This window comes from Papaver somniferum, chromosome 1, assembly GCF_003573695.1.
Source record: "Papaver somniferum cultivar HN1 chromosome 1, ASM357369v1, whole genome shotgun sequence".
Lineage (NCBI taxonomy): Eukaryota > Viridiplantae > Streptophyta > Magnoliopsida > Ranunculales > Papaveraceae > Papaver > Papaver somniferum.
This window is the reverse complement of record NC_039358.1, coordinates 25,941,892-25,949,739: the sequence shown is the minus strand read 5'-3', so window position 1 is coordinate 25,949,739 and position 7,848 is coordinate 25,941,892. Positions and strand designations below refer to the sequence as shown.

General features: G+C 36.4%; 1 long non-coding RNA gene across 1 annotated transcript; it reads left to right on the top strand.

The window, feature by feature from the left end:
* Window positions 1-6,108: 6,108 nt before the first annotated feature.
* On the top strand, window positions 6,109-7,072 carry LOC113326701. The gene is made up of 2 exons (XR_003348488.1): window positions 6,109-6,410; window positions 6,883-7,072. It is a non-coding gene; the product is annotated as an uncharacterized LOC113326701 (long non-coding RNA).
* Window positions 7,073-7,848: the final 776 nt, after the last annotated feature.

Below are 7,848 nucleotides of genomic sequence, written 5' to 3'. Positions count from 1 at the left end.
AAGTCCTGTACTTACTGTAGGTGAATGTTGCTATCCAACGGTGGAAAAATAGAATAATACTGTAAAATAAAAAAAAACTGATCTTTTTCTTAAAAAAAAATAACGGAAAATAAAACTCCATGAGTTAGAGCAGTTCCTACGGCAATGAACAAAAATAAAAATTTGTTCAACCACATGGATGAACAAACTGTATTCTCCACTATGGGAAACAATGCAAAATGAACAAATCTGATATTTTAGGGTCCTACTATTGATTTTATTAACATAAACTAATAAGAATTGGGTCCCACTAATCATTTTATTTATAGAAACTAATAAGAGTTTGGTCTCACATATTATTTAACTCATAAAATAAATAATACTTCCCCCGTCCCTAATTAGATGACCTAGTTGTAGTTTGCACAATTTTTAAGACAAGGATGTTAGTGAAACTTAGAAATGATTTATCTCTTAAACTATATCACGGTTTTTCGTAAACTTTATACCGTTGAAAAGCATTTTAAAACACATAAGTAACGAATATAAACATAACTATCAAATTACACATATTTCTTATAGTAACAAAAATAGGAAATCTATTTATGAGACAAAACTTAAAACCAAGTAGGTCATCTAATTAGGGACAGAGGGAGTAAAAAATAAACCATAAATATTATAATCAGGTTTTGGAGAGAGAATATGTAAGGGGCGACATCCATTCTGTCTCCAGCGACATCCATTATATCTCCGCGTCATGATGGATGTCGCCCGAGTTGTTGGTGATGGTGCGCGTCCTTGCAACAGACACGCGTCTGATGATGCGCGTCGATGTTCAAATGAACAGATCTGTTCATTTGAACATCCATTTTCTTGGTTTGTTCATCCCATAGTGGGATCAAGATAAACAAATTCTAAGTTTGTTCATCCCATAGAAATTGTTCTTAGTGATTTAAGTTGAGCAATTATGCTTCCCAATTTAATTTTGTGTTTTTGTTATTTTTTTCAATAACAATTTTTCCCAGTGAAAAGATGGTGCTTTGAATGTGATGGCCACTATTTTGGACCCTTTTAATAAAACCCCAGCTTCATAACTGGTCCATGACAATACATAATAAAAGCCATCTCAACCACTGCTTGTTGAATTGATATACTTCTTTCCTCTTATCACTAAAGACATGTTACATGGACCTCACACAAATATATTGTCCCCGACATTGCTCGTGGCTATTCATTTAATCATTGGGTATTTCATGTTTGATGGCTTGATTTATCCATTTCCTGTTTACTACCTAAAATCTGCCAATACAGGAGATGAGAAACAAAGAGATGTGAAAGTTAGCAGCCCTTTTTCATTATTTTTCTCTGATTAGTGATTTGAAAGTGGACTATAAACGTGTTTAAATTCAAAGCGTGAGCGCTGGGTATCAGAGGAAAAAATAAATAAATCAAAAGTGTGGCCATATTAGTCCAAGGGCAGGTCTAATGGTGTCCAACTATTCATATCCCTATGGAAGAAATAGTTCAGACCTTATCCGATAAAGCTGATCGACACGGAAGGCGAAATTGGACCATAAGGTTCGGGGTTGCCCTCCCCGAGAATTTGATGCCCGAAGTCAAATTCGATGATGATGTGATATAAGAAAATCAACAACCTAAAAATCCCACGCCATCTCTCACTCCACGTCCAGAATTGTGGTAACCCTCGTTCCTGATTGGTCAGTGAACAAAATCCTCGCTCCTGATTGGTCGAAAAACAACTTATACTCCTACATTTCGTAGCCGTTAATTTTTAATTGAATTCATTGGATCTGATGTTCCAAATCGACCGATTTAAATTAATATTATTACATCGCATTTATATCTTTTTAATAAAATCAAAGCCGTCGAATTTGTAAGAAAAGATTTATTAAACGGTCCGCGAGTTATAACCCCAAAGGTGTCACTATCCATATGCAAAAACACCAACAAAACAAATTGTTCACAAAAACCCCATTTAACATAAATTGTCTATATTAGCCTTCTAGTTTAAATCACCCCAACAAAAATAAAAAACAACCCCACCTTTAATTTTAAATCATCCCAACAAAAATAAAAAACAATCCCACCATTACTTTCTATTATATTATCACCACCACAAAATAACACCACCACCAGAACCACCAATGTGTCACCACCACTGACCACCGCCGTCGCCAAAAACAACCACTGTCAACCGCCGCCACCGCCGTTACCGACCACCACCATCACCACCTCCACCGCCGCCAACCACCACCGCGCCACCACCTCCACCGCCGCCAACCACACCGCGCCACCACCTCCACGCCGCCAACCACACCGCGCCACCGCCTCAACCACCGCACCGCCCCAACCACCACCGCGCCACCGCCGTCGCCACCACCACCGCGCCACACACCACCACCGCTCCACCACCACCGCCGCCTCCACCCCACCGCCGCACCCACCACCTCCACCGCCGCCAACCACCACCGCGCACCACCTACACCGCCGCCAACCTCCACCACGCCACACCACCACCGCCGTCAACCACCACCGTGCCACCACCTCCACCGCGCCAACCACCACCGCGCCACCGCCGCCGACAACTACCACCTCGCCACCACCACCGCCACCCAACACAGCGCCACCTCCATCCCGAAAACCACCACCGCGCCACCACAGACCACCACTGTCGCCAACCACCACCACCAGCAACACCACCATTATCGCCGACCACCGCCACCAACCAGTCGCCACCGCCACAAAAAATGAATTTCATTGATCAATATTCAACAAAATAAGAAAAAAATGATGAAACCAAACAGAAAAAATGATGAAACCAAAATTGGTTTCACCAAAACTAGATGAAACCTAATTAGGTTTCATCATTTTTCACATATTGTCATTTCGCCAACACAACTTCAATGATGAAACCAAACCAAAATAAACTAGGCAAAAATGACCAAAACTAGAAACCTAATTAGGTTTCATCATTTTTCCACATATTGTCATTTCTCCAACACAGCTTCAATGATGAAACCAAACCAAAATAAACTAGGCAAAAATGATGAAACCAAAGTTGGTTTCACCAAAACTAGATGAAACCGAAATTGGTTTCATCATTTTTCCACATATTTTCATTTCACCAACACAAACTTCAATGATGAACTGAACCTGCCAATAGATGAAGAAAAAACTGGTTAATACAGGACGAATATATTTGATACTATAACGTGCCCAGGATAAGAAGCCCACATAAACCAAAAGATCTGATTAAATATAGATAGTTGGCTTGCATAATACAATTTAATGTCTAAAGCATAATAAACTGAACACAAATTGGAGAAACTACTAATTCACAAAACAGACAATAATCTTAGCACGGTAATGACATTGAAGTATATATTCAAGGAAGTCAGTCTCTCTCTCTACCGAATTTCTGCTTGTTTAGTGGAGCTCTGGAGCTTATGCTTCAGATATATGGATTCCTCAGTACTTAAATATTGATGGTATAGTTAGTCTATGGTAAATTGCTAATGTCGTAAAACTTCAAATGATACTGTAAGCAGAAGGCAACCCTATACCCGGATAGAATCTCTTACTATAGTACCCAATAAGGCATGAATCCTGCAAAGACGTGACTAAGAACTACGACATTTTCCAAAAGAAATGATGCAGAAAACAACATCAACAATTTTATACATGATGGAGCAGCGACGGACCTCATTGCATATACAGGAATTATTTATTAAGTATAAAGCATCTTTGGCAAGGAGAAGTTCAAAATTTATGCCTAACTACTATTATTTTCTGAAATTCATAGATTAGTATCTAGCAATTCAATCCACAATAATATGTACAGACTTAAACAACAAATTTCTTATTATAAAGTGGTTAAATTATGATCAGGTTACATGTATTACCTGAAGGGATAAAATCCCACTTCCTCTGCAACAAAAACTAAACCACCAGATAACCCTCTCCATACATCTCCACGATCAATCAAGCAAATCCACCATGGTTTTCCTTCTTGGAAACCTCTATGGCAACCTCAATATCATCGCATCCTCAATCTGGATAGGTAAATGAGTTGCCTATACCCGGATAGAAACTCCTGCCTTTGTAATCTCGTGACCGTTCCGTAGGATCTCTCCAGCTGAAGGATTTGAAAAACAACCTAACATTCTTAAGAAAGTGGATTTTCCTGCACCATTTTCTCCTGTTAACACGAGTGCACCTCCGTCATGGACTGATGCATTAATGTTTCGAAGAACTAGTTGGGCATTTCTCATGCATGAGACATTGTTTAGCAGCATTCTAGGAAGTGGTGGTTTTCTTATAAACATTTTAACTCCAAAACGTCATCAACCTAAAAAAGTAAAACACACAAATTGAGAATGAAAACATAAACAAACACAAAACCCCAACTCAGAAATCAAATTCCCTCAAAAATCCAATACAATTGGAAACACAAACCCCAAACTCAGTAAATCAGATTCCCTTAGAACTTCAAAACAAATGATGAAAACACCAGTCACCAATTTCTATTTCAAAATTGAACAACGTCATAGTATAATGAATCCAATTACTTCAAAAGAACAACACAAATTAAAGATGATGGAAACCAAAATTGGTTTCACCAAAACTAGATGAAACCGAAATTGGTTTCATCATTTTCCACATATTTTCATTTCACCAACACAAACTTCCAAGTCTGTGTCCGTAACTTTTGTAAGTTAATTAACCTAAACACATCAAATTCTCAACAACTGAAATGTCTATTTCATTTCTATCAACAACTGAAATGTCTATTTCATCTCCATTAAAAGAATTCATCATCAGTTCACTCCATAACATCTCAAGCCATCACCTTCATCATATTTGTAGCTTCATAATCCCTGCAACTCATCATAACCTAAACTAATAATCATAACTATCAACTGCAGTTTCAAGGATATCTATAACTCTATCAATTGATATACTACATCTCAGTAAATATCTTTCTAGGTCCAAAACCCATTTACCAAACAGCAGCAGCAACTAAATCTTCTAATTTGTTAAGAAACATAACAATCTCTTCCATTATTTCAACTTAAAATCAGATCCCTCTTCTTAACTCATCAGAGATTCAAATTCATCAACATCCTTTTCTCAATCATCTCCTTCTTAATCAAACCCCTCTCCCTAAATTTTGCAGATAGATCAATATCAAAGAAGAACCCTAGTTTCTTAATTTAGGGAAGATTATAAACCATAATTCTCTACGAAATCAAAATTAAACTTCATACTACCATCTCTACTTCAAATCAGAACAAACCCACTTTAATTCTAACAAACCATTGATATTTAATAAAAAAGAATCAATCAAAACAAAAACCCTAAATTTGACCTCCGATTTACCTTTTCTGTGAATTCTGATTTCAGTAATCGATTCAACAACATCACTCTCAATCAAAGCAAAATTAAACTACAGAGATACGAATTACAATGAAGAATTAAAGAGGTTTGATGCACTAACCCATTTTTAAGAACCACGATCTAGATTTAACCCTCTTTCTCAACTATTACGGAGAAGAAAACCAAATTTTGAAGACGAAATTGATGCTGGTGGTGACGTAGGTGTTGCTGCTTGTGGTGACGGAGGTGTTGCTGCTGGTGTTCGTGGAGATTTGTTGCTGCTGGTGATGATGGTGGTGGGAGAAGGAGACGGAAGAAAGAAGAAAAAAGAAATCAGAGAAGAAGAAGAAGAAAAGGTCAAGGGCATGTTTGTCTTTTTTTAAAGTAACAAAAACTAAATTTACACATTATTATTTGGCTTGGGATTTTTGTCCTAGTTTTATTTGAAACGGTTTTTATTTGGTAGAAATAATATGACCGGTTGTTTCTTATCACTAGTTTGTTCACCTAGGAGTTTTGTCACTAGTTTTATTTATTAAAATCGGAATATTTTTTGATTTCGGTAAGAATAGGTTTTCAATATTTAGTTAGAAATTAAAAACCGGAATATTTTTACAATATTTTTGAAGTCGAAGAATTTTTTTTGTTATATTATGGGAAACAAATGTAACAACTACAATAAATTGTTAAATCAAATCTTTTCTTTCTCTCTCTATATATATAGTTTTCTTTCGGTTCATATCGATATATTTACAGAAACAAATACAGTAGCTACTATACAAAATCTTACACAAAATTTAGGTATTTATTGATTGGAAACTTATGCCAAATTCTCAGGAAAAAAACATTCATTCAATAAAAATATTTTTGGAAATTTCGTGCTGACCAATTTAGGGAGGTACATATAAAGGGAACAAGGCTAACAGATGTGCACATTCAATTGCGATCAAAATAGATTTCCAGGAAATCAACCTCGCGCATTCACTGGGTGAGAAGGAAGATTGGAAAATAAGAAAACAATAGAATCCGTGAACAAGGTTTGTAAACCTGATCATATTATTTGCGATCGAGTCTGTTTTGTTTGTTATTTTGAGTATAGATATTGATTGTTTTTTATGATTCGGAGTCTGTTGATAGTTTTGGTTCTTCGTTATTTGTTGTTTGTTGTGAATGTTTTCATACTTCATCATTATTTGGATATTATGTGATCTGTGATAATAACTCATAGTTAGCTCACCTGCTGGAATAAAGTACACAGTTCATCGAGCTCAAACCGGATGAAACGGATGCGAAATCATTGGTACTGAAGATGTGGAAATTCGAAAGGATGTCTGAATAAGTAAACACATGTTTATTCTTAGTTAAAGTGTTCTGAGAATGAAAACAATTTTGAGACGCCTTTACAGATGAAGCATAAATGAAAGAAATGATTTAATGCACAATATTTCCTCCTAATTGTTCCGTCCCACGCCATAGTTGCTTAACTTTTTAACTTTTTTTTTCTTGCAGGATTCAAATGGCAACTATTGGGTGTTATGACTCAAATCATTGAACAAAGGCTAGCAACAATTTCCTGCAAATCCAAGCATCTCGAGAATGTGCTAGATTGTGTAATTTTTTTAGGGATCTGATATGTGAATTGAGGGCCGATCTTTCTCATCCTCCTTATTAACAATTTCCTGCAACAAAACTTTAATAAGGAATCTTGCATGGTAAGGGCTCGATTTGTTCCATTACTGTCCTAACACTAAGTATTTGCTATTTAGTTTGTCTAATTCGCTCCAGCCTGAATTTGCATTTATAATCAAGAAGGTGTTGTAATATTTCGATTGCGGTAAATAAGAGTTCGATGCTCGGACTTGAAAAGATTTTTAAAACAAAAATATATACACAATATTTGTCACGGGATCAAGAGATACTGGGACTCAGGATTTCACCAATTCTTATACTCATGCGATTCAATTATTAATTGTAGACAATTAAAGCTTATATTGATAACAAATATCGACTCTTACTTTGCCAAAAATAGATTTTGTAAGTATTATATGTAAATCATAAGCATGATGCATCAAGAATCTCATGGATTAAGCATACATCATCAGACAAAATCACAAATAATCAATAAAAATCATAATTCCATTCATAATAGTGCAAATAGTCATAAAAGAATTAAATAAAATTACTCATGCATAAAGAATGGTTTCCTCCATCATCCCAGTATTGGGGTTTAGCTACTCATAATAATCATGTTCTCAAAATACATACTTGATGCTCAAAATATGATTAAAAGAGTGAAAAATATAATACAGTGAAACTACGACCCTCTTTAAGCATCCAGAAAAGAACGATACCTCAGCGCTGCTGTTGATTAGCGACGCTGGTCTGCTGCTGTTGAATAAAGACGCAAGTCTGCTGCTGCTAGCACTGTTGAAGAACGACGACCCTGGAGGGTCCGTTCTTCGTCTTCTTCTTCCT